This window comes from Petaurus breviceps, unplaced genomic scaffold, assembly GCF_028583685.1.
Source record: "Petaurus breviceps papuanus isolate PSGF00001 unplaced genomic scaffold, PetGlider_PUasm1.0 90775, whole genome shotgun sequence".
Lineage (NCBI taxonomy): Eukaryota > Metazoa > Chordata > Mammalia > Diprotodontia > Petauridae > Petaurus > Petaurus breviceps.
In genome coordinates this window covers 13,893,856-13,906,848 of record NW_027187342.1, presented here as the reverse complement: position 1 = coordinate 13,906,848, position 12,993 = coordinate 13,893,856, and positions in this window count along the sequence as shown.

Below are 12,993 nucleotides of genomic sequence, written 5' to 3'. Positions count from 1 at the left end.
TAACTGGAGATGGTACCCCATCAAAGTTTCCAGAGAGGTAAAGAAGGATGTGGAATGAGAAAAGGGCATTAGATTTAGCAAATAAGAGATCACTGGTAATTATGAAAAGAGCAGTTCAGTTGAATGGTGATGTTGGAAGTCAGATTAGAAAGAGTTTACAATTGAATTAGAAGGGGCTTTCTCAAGGACTTTAGCCATGAAGAGAATGAAAGAAATAGGAAAATAACTAGTGGGGATGGTTAGATCAAATCAGGATTTTTTAAAGGATGAGAGAGTCATGAGTGTGTCTGTAGGGTGCAGGAGAAATAACCAGTAGAGATTGAAGATTAGTAAGTGAGTAGGGAAGACAAAGGGACCAATTTGCTGGTGAAGAGAGGGAATGAAATCAAGGGTGACATGGCAAGGAGAGGGTTACCTCTTCATGTGAGGCAGGGGGTAAAGGAAATAGTTGGGAGAGATATATGAATGGGATGAGATGAGGAGGAAGGGAGTGAACTTTTTCAGTGAAATATAAGGCAAGGTCTTCATCTTGAGAGGGTGGAAGGAGGAGGTGCCATGGAAGACTTGAGGAGGGATGAAAAAGTTTGGAATAGCCTCTGTGGCAAGTAAAATACAAAATTGATTAGGGAAATATAAAAGGATTGCCTTTCTGCAGTGAGGACCCAATTGACATTATGTAATATAAATTTGTTCATAGACTGAGTCACCATACTTTTATGATTCTCTGTTCAGCAGTGTATGAAGAGCAGTGAAAAAGGTGGATGATGACCAAATGTCCAAACTTAAAAGCTATAAAGTCTATTTTTTTTACAAATACTCCATAATTCAGACCATTCACTTGTTCAGAATGTTTTTTTCTTTCCCAGTACATCAATATTAATTAATTTTGACCATAGAATAGCGTTATTTTCTCCCCCACCTCACTTAGTCTTTCTAAGTTCCAGTATTTCATTAGAATTCATCTTGTTTTCACTTGACTTTTGACATAGTTTCTCTTCCTCTTTTAAAAAAGAAATACCTTGTTTTTCTTAACATCTTATTCTATTCTTATCTTCTTGCTTTCATTTTGCCACTCAGTTTTATTTGTTACCTCAAACTTCTGCTCCATTTCATACTGTTTCTTACTCTGCTATACCTCATAATATTTTAGATTGTTGATGACAATTTAGTTAAATAAAAATGAAAGAATGACAAGCAGACATAGTCCATTTTGAAAGTAGAACTTCTCTGCTAATGAAGACCACTCCTAGAAAGCCTCCTCATCTCTCTTGTTCCTTCCCCTTGCCTACCTTCCTTCTCTAACTTAGGCCCCACAAGCATTTGACTAGATTCTCCCTCCTTTCCTGCCACTGCTAATTCACTCTTCTATAATGCACCAGACAGATATCGTCATTTCATGTGACCTTGAGCAAGACTCTTAACTAATTGAAGCCATCTATAAAGTAAGGGGATTGGATTAGTTGTCAGGAACTATTAGAGCATATGTAAGTGGAGCAGTTCCTTCATGAAGGAGTCAATTCCCCCTCATTAGAGATTTTCTAACAAAGGCTGTTTAACCACTTCTTGGGTATGTTATAGTGGGAATTTTTTGTTGGGTATGCATTGAGCTAGATGGATTAGATGTGGTTGGACTTAGGTTGCTGAGGTCACTCTAAACTCTAAAATGCCATTAAATTCTGTAACTCGTTGATTTCTCAGGTCTCTTCAGGTCACTTCCAGTTCTAAATCTGATAATCCTAAGTTCCTTTACTCTCTGATGCCTAGATTTTACTTCAAAACCAAGTTTGATGTTTTCCTTCATGCAGAGCAGTGCCTACAATCTGGCCAATGGAGAAGTCCTCCAACTGGGGCTGTAGGACTTCTTTGGCTTGTGCTAGAGGAGCCTAAAATACCATTAGTATCATCACGACAATGTGTGCCCCTCTCTGTAACTACAGTTGCTTCCTTGACTGTTTACAGCACTTTCTCCTCGCAATATTTTTTACCTACTATCTGCTCTTCATGAAGTTCCCACTCTAGTAACTATGAATAGGCTGCTGGACTTGGAATCAGGAGAATTTCATTCGAATCCTGCTTTCTGTGTGACTATAGTCAAGTCAATCTCACTTTCCTCAACTGTCAGGTAAGGATGTTAAAACTTGTACTGTTTACCTCACTGGGCAAGGAAAGTATTTTGGAAAATGCAAAGTACTATGTAGATATGAGGTACTATTATTAGTATTAAGACTTTCTCTGTACAAAAATGTGGGGGAAATTGAAAGTGAAAAATCAGGAAAGTGAGAAAATGTTTCCAAAAGATAATGTAAAATAATAATAGTTAGCATTTCTATATGGCTTTACATGTGTTATTGAACCATCACTTCTAGCGATGAGTTTTAATTTAGTTGAAGAAGTGATCATTCTCTCATCAAGGCCATCCCTATTATGTACCCTTGATCCCATCCCTCTCATCTTCTCCAGCAGATTGTTTCTACAATCATCTCCACTCTTTATCTAATCTTCATTATTGTCTTATCGACTGGATCCTTCCCTGACACCTACAAACATGTCCAAGTCTCCCACTTAAAAAAAATCCCCACTGGACCCTTCCAACCCAAGTTATCATGCTATATCTCTCCTCTCTTTCATAACCAAGTTCCTAAAAAAAATGCTATCTAAACTTACTATCTCCTTTCCTCTACTATCTCTTGCTTTTTCAACCCATTATAGTTTTGCTTCAGATCTCATCACTCAGCTGAAATGATTCCCTCCAAAGACGGCAAATCTGATGCCTTTTTCTCAATCCTTATCTTTCTCAACCTCCTCTATAGCACCCTGGAACTTCCTTCAGTTCCTTGGACCTTCTCATGCTGGAACTTCCCCCTCCATGATGACCTCTCTTTCTCCTTGGGCGATTCCTCCTGGGGCCTCCATTATGGGGCTGGGCCCAGGCCAGCCAACCTTAATTCCCTTTCTGGCTCATTCTCTGACTTTCTGGACTGACACCATGGCCCCATCCCTTTCTATGCCCCACTCCTCCCTTTTTAGCTCCTTTTGGTGGCTTCTTTCTCCTTTAGAATGTAAACTATTTAGGGCTAAGGACTGTCATTCTTTTTGCTTGGACTTGTATCTCTAATACCTAGCTGATATAATGCCTGGAAAATAGTAAACACTTAATAAATGCTTGTTGCCTTGTTGCCCTAACCACCTTCTCTTCCTAAATAATCTCCAGTCTTTGGGTTTTCCTGATACTGTTTTCTCTGGGTCCTCCTCCTCCTACCAGTCTGACTACTCTTGTTCATGCATATCAAATGCTCTAAGTATTCCCAGATCAAGGTCTTATCTCGGACCCTCTTCAATTCTCTTTACTCTCTCTTGGTAAATACATTAACTCTCATGAATTCAATTATCATCTCTGTGCAGATGATTTTCAAATCTTCTAATCCAAATCCTCTCTTGAACTCCAGCTGTCCATTAGACATTTTGCACTAATTTCCCATAGGTACTTCAACCTCAACACATCCAAAAAGAGAATTCATATCTTTGCCCTGAAACCCACCACTCTTCTGAACTTCCCTATTTCCATTGAGGGCACCACCCTTCTTCCAGTCACCCAATTTCATAACTTCAGTATCATCTCGAACTCTTCGCTTTCACTCACCCCACATGTCAAAGCAGTTGCTAAATCTTGCCATTTTTGTCTCTATAATGATTCTCCTATCTGTCCTCTTCTCTCCACCCATGCAGCCACCACTCAAGCTGAGGTCCTCATCACCTCTCACTCCCCTCAGCTTCTAGTGCCCACTACCTAAAAATCATCTTGTATTTATTGTATATATATTTGTATTTTACATGTTGCTTACTCCAATAGCACATAAGCTCCTTGAGACTTAGGACTTTTCATTCTTACCAAAACCTAGCGCACTGCCTGGAATATAGTTATATATCTTGCACTTGATGCTAGAAATACAAAGATGAAATAAGCCACAGTCACTGCCTTCATAGACCTAACAAGTACTTCTGAATTGAATACAGGAAGAAAATATGTATAATATGTATCAATAATAATAGGTATAATCAATATAAATAATATTTATTGAATTTAAATTTAATTTAAGTCTGTGAATCCAAGTGTTATTCTTGTAGTCACTCTAATCAGTGATAAACCAAAAAGAAAAATATAAAGAAAAAATGACTCGTTTTATCTTCACCAGCCTTGTCTCACTCAATCCACTTCTCTCTGGGTACATCTATGGATTGATTACTTCTCCCATCTGAGTGGAACTGGGTCATTGAGGCCAAGAACATGGCTTCATATTGTTTAACCTTAAATTGTTTCATGGTCACAAACTGAACCACTTATTGGCATCAACAGTTACCTCAAAAATGTATAGCACTGGCTTTGAAAGAGACTCAATGAACAGTTTTGATGGACTCACATTATATTCATCAATATTTGTCATTGTAGGGCTCTAGAATCTTCGAGCTGGAAAAGACATAGGGGTATCCTGGTAAGTATTTAATAAATGGTTCTTCAAAGAAAATATATGCACAATCTATTTTTAAGTTTAATAAGCATTATTAACACGTTCATCATCGCTTTTTGAATCTAGACAATCAACAAAAGAATAAACTCACAACCGATAAACCAAACCGAACCAAATAAGGCTGATTTGTAGCATTTTGTTAAATTTCCAAGGTGTAAATGTTCACATTCTCACAAGACATTACAGTCAGCTCCAGAACACCACTGGACGTTGAGTTCATCTAATCCAACTGTTTCTTTTTTGTTTTCAAATAAACTCAGGGAGGTTGTGGCTTGTCCAAGTTTACCCAGTTATACAGCAGGGCTAAGATCAATAAATATTGCCAGAATCAGTGCCCAGATCTTTCTTCTTCAGCAGAATAGAGATTTGAGGAGGTAACTGCTAGTAATTTGAATAACTGGCTAGCTGCTGGGAAGGAAGGAGTAGGGGATGAGAGAGAGAAAGGAGAGAGAGAGATTAAAAAAGAGGTAGGGAAGATAAAAGAAGAGAGGAGAGGGGAGGGGAAGGGAGGAGAAGAGAAGGGAAGGGAGAAGTGTACTGCCATGAGTCCCCAGAACCAGAGTAAAGTATAGACAAGGGCAATAGATAAATGGCCTGGGTACTTGGAGAATAAATTAAGGCCACTCACTGAAGCAATTTGAATGAGATCTATTTGTAGGGACCCTAGGCTTTTTAAAATGAGGAGATGATTAGTATCTCCCACCCATTTCACTTCCTATATTTGATAACAAAGAGTCTTCTGAATGAACTATTATACCATAACTCATTGAGGGGGAAGGAGAGAGGAGAAAATTCATGCACAAGATTTACATGATCAAATGAAATTTATTAAAGATTTTCTTTACACCTTGTTTTGAAACAGGAAGAATGCTGCAGTCCTCCAAATCTGGGTCCAGGTAGGAATGGCAATATGGCCATGTCTCCAGATTAGGGTAGTGGTAATAATACCTCCTCTATAGATGGCTTCCCAGCTTTTTCCTTCTGTATAGGAAGGGCCCCATCTCTCACACATGTTAAATATGCTTCCTCTCTTTTAGGGGGTTCCAGGGTGGCAATTGGTGGGGAAAACAGGTGTTATCCATATCCTTTACTTCCAGATATACAAGTTGAAATTTTCTGAGCACTTTAATTGGTTATAGGAGTAAAGGAGGAAAAAAAGGGTAAATGCGGTGAGAGTCCAACTCACTCATTAGCTGACTTTGGGTCTATTCTCATAGAGAGAGAAGGCTCTGTACTTCATGGCTTTGGCTAGACTTTTAAGAAACTCTCTTATACAAATAATCATCACCGTATACAAGGAATATAGGCACAAAAGCACAAAAATTTGTTCATGACCCAAATTTCTGATTTAACTCAATTTTTTTTCGGAGCCAGTTACTGACCTCTAATCTTGAGGTTAAGTCAGCAAGTTAATATTCACTCAGGGCCTTTTGTTCAGCACGTCCTATATTGAGACGTCACATATTAATGCTCTTTTTTCTACAGATCATATTAAAGAGCTGGTCCTCTTGGAAAGGGAAAGAAGGCCATCTACTGGAGGTTGAGGAGAATTACTGGAGCAAAGCTGCAGAAAAACTACAGAATACTAGAAAACAGAAGAGGGCCCCATGCAGAATGACTGCCATCTTGTGGGAGCTGAGAACTCTCTCCTACCTATGAGCCCTTGACTGATGCAACTTTTCCATCTCAGTAGAATATATACTCCTTCGGGCACTGATCACTTCTGCTATGAAGTATTGGAATGGGGTTGGATCACTTAGGCCAGTGATATCAAACTGAAATATAAATGGGGGCCACTAGGCATCCCTGCAGGTATACATTGTCCTAGAAAACCACATTTTAACATTGTCTATGTTTTATTGTATTTTATTTATTTTGTTAAATATTTCCCAATTACATTTTAATCTGGTTCTGGAGGTGTTGCGGGCTGCATGCCCTGAAGGCTGAGTATTTAAACACCTCTGACTTGGGCCATGATCTGTAGGCCATGATTTCTTCATCTGTAAAATGAGATTCTTGACTTAAATTATCTCTAAGGACACATCCGTCCATCTCTAGAATTCCTCAAGTCTGTGATGCCCAAGGTCCTGTGACTGGAGAAGTTTAGGTGTTAAGAGGTTATGTCTCTAGCATCACCACTCAACTGCTTTGTGATGTGCCAAGTAAACTTTTGCCTCTCTCTGGTCAGCTTTGCCACCTGAAAAGCTGAAATAAAATCACCAGGCAAACAGTCCCTTCTATAATCTTCCTAGTTGCTCAGGAGAAACTCATGGGATATCCTGGCAGAGCTTGTGCTTGGAACTGCTGGGAAGGTTCTCACTAGATTGTGATTCTGCATTCCTTTTCTGTACCCTCTATATGCTAAGGAGACCAATAATTATTCAGGGGGCTGTAACATTGACTGATTTGAGCCCCTGAGGGGAATGCTTATGTGCTTGATGTAGCCTGACTTTTCTGAGGAGGTTCAGCAATCTCTAGAGACTTTTTTTCACGCCAGGTAAGTTTGACCTTTAACTTCACTCAAATCTATAATTAACAGTGGCCTCTTTGACTCAAAAATCCTCTCCATCTCAATGCCAAGAAGATCATCAGCTCCTCTTCTAGGGATTTTGCTCCAAAAGGAAGTTCTTACCATTGATTTGCACAGATTCTGGCATTTCTTTACTCAATGCAACATCATACAAAGCCCTTCTGCAAACTCTGCTCCGCACTCCAATATGTTACTGTAGCTTAAGTGATGGAGTAATGCAAAAGAAAAAAAATCATGCACATCTGACTGCTGTCGACTTGTTGACTCCCCCGGAGAATTCTTTCACTTGTCCTTTAAATTTCCCTTTCTTGTCAAACTTGCAGGTGCAGATAAATGGTGGAATCTTATTTCAATCAGAAAGTGCCAAGAACAAGAAAAGATGGAGAATTTTGATTGTCGTGAGGACAGAGACTCAAACAGCTGGAGGCCCTTCAATTCTCTTTTAGTGTCTATCCATCTAAGAAGAAATGGCATTAAGGATTCCTCTCGATTTGCATGGAGGAAAGATTAAAATTAAGAGCTATGCTCTCAAAATGACTAAAACCCAGAACAATGCTCACAGAGGAATAAACTAAACTTGAATATGATATGCATAGCCTTTAATGAAAGGCCAACTGGACCCAACTGAAGAAGCCAGAAGAGGGATGAAGGCTAAATAAAAAAGCAGTTTTTCCATTCAGGACATGTGCAGTTTAGGAGAGCACAAAGTAAGGCTGGAGGTAGTTGGGTATTTTGTGTGTGTGGAGGTGGGTTTTTTTTCCTGGTGTTTTTACTTGTTTTCTATCTTAGAGTTAGGCTCTAGGGACTTCCATTCCAGTCATACTTATTCTTTTTCAGACTAAATAAATTATTAGTTAAAAACACTTTTGCCTCTAAGACAAACTCAGAAAACATAAAGGTCTTAAAAAAAGTTCCTGGCACATAGTAGGCATTAAATATGCTGATGAATAGGTATCTCTTGTGCCTATGCCAGAGAATTAAAAGTACTGTAATTCCTTAAGATTCCGTTCTTCCTTAAAGATAACAGGAATAGTAGCCCTCATCTCTGTGGGAGAGGCTTTTGAAGCCAGTTTTGCAGTACTAAGAACTGACATCTATAGGGCACTTAAAGTTTGCCTAGAGTCCTTTATATACTTTAGCTTTTTTATTGCATTTTCTGCAGTCAATAAACATTTATTAAGCACCTACTCCATGCACCAGACACTGTGCTCAGCCCTACACGGACTCCCTGACCTTAATGTCCCAGAGGATCCAAGTGGTTCATTTCTTCACTCCCTAGCCATTGCTTCCAGATCTGTGGCCTGAGTCCTACCCTTTCCTCCTTGGGTAATTTAAAAAATCAGGCAACAATTCTTTCCCATAGCTCAGCCAATTTGGTACCAGACTCAGACAGATGAAGAAACCCAAGACATTGACAGCCTCCATATTCTCTTTTTTTTTAAGCCTACCCAGGACAGTCTAAGTGCAGGACTTGTAGCCTCAAGGCCACCTGTGACCTTCTAGGTCCTTGGGTGCAGCCTTTTGACTGAGTCCAAGTTTTATATAACAAATACTTTTATTAAGGGGATTTGGTCTGTGAAGTTTGTATTCAAAGGGCCACACTTGAGGACCTAGAGGGTCCATATGACCCTGAGGCTGCAGGTTCCATACCTCTGGTCTCACCCATAAGCTATCACTTTTGCCAGCTTACCACAACCTCCACCCTTTGGACAGGCCATGATAGCCCTAAATCTCAGGATCTCTGCTTCAGTTCCCTGGTCTGCTTTCCCTTATGGACATCCTTCCTTCCAAAAAGATTCATTCTGTGCAGAAATGACCTATTTGACCTGGTCTCAATGGCTGCAAACCTACAGGTGTTCTCATGAAAACCTATAGTAGGCCTTGGTTTTCCTCCTTAACCCCCATTCATAGAAACACACTGTAGCATAAAGACCTTTTAACAAGAGTGGGACAAAAAGGGGGAAGTATCTTCAGGGAGCAAAAAGGGGCTGGAGAGTACATATTCTACTAAAAGATTTTTACACATTCCATATACAAGGACAAAGGAACCTAAGATCAGCAACCCAAGACCCAGGGCTCACACTTTTAGAAGTGGCCTTCCCTCCTTTATAATACACTTGTTTTGTTTGCATTTAGAGAGGACTCTGCAAGCTTTTGCAATTTCTGCTCCAGCTTCCTTTAGGATGAGAATCAGACTGTCATCACCAGTTATTTCCAAGGATCTTCATTTTATGTGTCTGGAAAAGCAATGATGCCCCCTTTTGACAACTCTAAATATTTTTCCTGAAATACCAGAAGAGGGAGCAATAGGTATATATTCCTTTAAAAAAAATGTTGGGAGGATCATTGTTTGCATGACAAGAATTCTTCAGTTAATCAGCAAGCATTTATTAGTAAGAATTATTTCCCTTAAATGACTAGCATTGAAGTCCTGAATTTAAAACCATGTAGAGACTTTAGCCAATTATGCCATAGTTCAGCAAAGACTAGAAAGTTGGTTCAAATAATACTAAAAATGAAATAGGAAGCTACTCATCAGAAAAGGGAACTGGCAAGTGTGGCTGTCCTGAAAGTCTGTTCAGTCAGTCAGTCAACAAACATTTACTAGGCTCCTTCTATGTGCCAGATACTGTGCTAAATGTTGGGGATACAAAAAAGCATCAGACAGTCCCTGCTCTCAAAGAGGTCACAATGCTCCTATCTTTCATCATGGTTCACTGACCCTTTGCTCTGTCTGTTGTGTGCACAAAATGAATTAAAAGGTGTGAGTAATGAAGAGGGTAGTCCATCCATTATTCTAGAGAATGGTACAGAGAGCTGGCCTCTTCCTACCAACTCTGCCTCCACACACCCTGATCTGTCCAGCCTTGTTCTTCACACCCAGAAATTCATCTCCCTTCTCTGTGCCTGGAATGCTTTTCCTCCTTACTTCTATCCCTGAGTTTTTCTGGTTTCCTCCAAGATTCAGCTCAAATTCCAACTTTGAATGTTGTTTCCTCCTTTAGAAGGGGAGCTCCTGAAAACAAGGACTGGTTTTGCCCGGCCTTGTCTCAACAGCACTTTTTCATGGCACCTAGCTGAAGGTGAGGGCTTGATAAATGCTTGTTGATTTGGGGCTGATTGCCTTACCTAGGGTTACAGAGTGTCAGGGGAGAGATTGGAACCCACACTTTGCGTAGGCCTTAAGCCATGCTCTCTCATGTTGCCATAAGCTACCCCACTACTATTAAATCTGCCTCAGGTTTAAGTGTTCTCAGATCAAACTCTTACTTCTGCTACCATCTCTAGAAGTTTAGGTAGGGTGGCAAGAGAGGGCAGAAAGAGAAGTCCTATTGTATTCAAATTCAACTCCATATACCCTTTGAAAATGGGTTTTGTTCCCTAATGACAAAAACTGGATCCATCTGAGCAATCTCTCAAGATATCATACATTTATTTTATAAAAGTTGTGATTTCCAGTATAGGGGATAGAGTGTCAGACCCAGAACCAGGAAGACTCAAATCTGTTCAAATCTGGCCTCAGACATTTACTAGTTGCATGACCCTGGGCAAGTAACTTAACCCTGTTTGTCTCAATTTCCTCATCTGTAAAGTGAACTGAAGAAGGAAACGGCAAACTACTCCAGTTTTGCGAAGAAAACCCCAGAAATGGGGTCATGAAGAGTAGGACACAGGTGAAAATGACTGAAAAACAAAAATGTTCCTTACATTGTTATCCCTCCTTTTTTTTTTTTAACCTCAAATGATTGAAATTTGATATGCATTTAAGGGGATGAGAACTGACTGGTCTTTTGCTGGTTTAATTTTCTAGCTCCTAGGTCTCTGAGTATGGTTCTAGAATCTATATACATATTTTATCTTCTAGTGGGATCTTTTTTTAAGGACCAAGGAAATAATCACTCTTACCAGCTAATATTCTCCCACACTCACCCCATTTTCAAGAAACTCATTTGATATTTGGTCACATAGCTCCCATTAAAGTCAAATTTTCATAGATGAGGGTATCACTGAATACCTAATTATTTGTGCAACGTTGGAGGAAAAAAGTTAAGGCTGCATTTACACGAACAGCTTTTCTTTTCTCACAATGTAACTAAAAATTGATCCACTCATCTACTTCTCAAGCCCTGCACTGGCAAGCCTGCATTTCTGTGTAACATATATTAGTATATCATTCACTATTAACACCAACCTTGACAATTTGGAAATTATGCCTCTCACAGTGTTATATATAGTCTCTCTTCTGAGCAAGAAACAAACCAAACCAAAAATAATAGCCAAATCCCACATCCTTGCTGTCACTTATCCAGACAGAGTGACATTATGACACCCCAGGGTCCCACAGATCTCCTATGAATTTGTGTGGATTCCTGCCATGGGCTGTGCCCACACAACTATCAAATGCAATTCACTGAAAGAAAGTCCATTTAAACCTTTATCTAGTGGCATGTTTGAGGTTGTCAGTGGACAGGCCCTCTCTCTGCTCAGAGATTGTTCAGGAACCAAACCCAGGTTAGACTAGTGAAAAGAATCCAATGGATAGATGGTCATTACAGATAGAGATTTTTTTGCTTTGCAAATGGACTCAGAAATAATGGAGTCATTTTGATCAGAAATAGTGCATGGTCTCCCTACATTCCCAAGCCCAAAGGTCACTGAGTGACTAAAGGATAAATGCAACCTTTAATTAGGATGCTGCCAAGGACTCGGGTGGGTGGGTGTCACCTGTTCTTTGCAGGTGTCAGATACTCGACAGGATTTGATAGAAAGATTGCTTATCTCTAGACTCTTAGAACTGTTTTTTTCAATGTCTGGATATGCTACCAGTTCACATAGCTCGCGGGCATCCAATAAGTGTGCTTGACAGACAGTCTGGCTGGCGGCATTTTCATGGTAGGACAACTTGCTAAGTCAATCAGCAGACTTCATCATGTCACAAAGAGCCTTCAGCAACTCACTGCAGGAGTGGGCAAGTCTTTGGGGGCTCTTGCCCTGATAGTCAGAGATCAGTAATCTTCCTAGGTTTCTTGCTAGATCAAATGAGTTTTGGCAATTTAATGCCATAGGTTGAACTAGGTACACAGATCCTAGAACCCTACACTGAGGTCATGGAACTCCTTGTCTGGGTTCTAATAGTATTTCCATATAGCTGGTCTTAGCTCCAGCTTCTAATCTTCCTGCTATGGTCCTTCTTCCTCCCTTCACAAAGGAAAAAAATGGATTTTTGGATACCAGGTTATGTTACTGATATTGAGCATATATAAAGACTTCCTCAGAGCTAAGAGATGAACATAGAGACCCCAGCCTCTCTGTCTTGTTCTTCACATCATGATTAGATTTCATATGTTGATGCCATTTATAGTTTCATGTCATACAAGGCCAGAATTAGGCAAAGTTGTGAAATAGGTGGCATTTATTGGGCATCCCTGGACTGCCCTACTGAGAACAACACCCACACCTTAATCCCTCAATTAACTCTTTCCAAACTACTTCCTCCTTCTATCCTTCCATTCTTCTACCTTTATATTCTTCTATCTTTCCTTCTTTCCATCCAAGAATCAGAGTTTTAGTTTTGGAAGGGACCTTAGCAGACCTTTTAGTTAAATCTGCATCTGAAAAAAATCTCTAAAAATAACATATCATTCAATTTTTGCCTAGTGCCCTCCTCTGTGGTCCCCTTCTATTTACACATATGTTTGTGTGTATACATACACACATATACATATATACATGCATACACACATATATACATATGAACCCAGTTTGTCTGTCCCTTCACACTGTTTCTAGTCCTATTCTCTATGGCCAAGCTGAAGTCTAACCCTTTGGCCACAACCTTTTGTATAAATTCAAAGGCAGGCTTCATGGCCCTCCTAAACAAGGGTGTGCTAAAGCCAGCTGGAAATGGCTTATGAGAGACAATTGCTAAATTTTCAG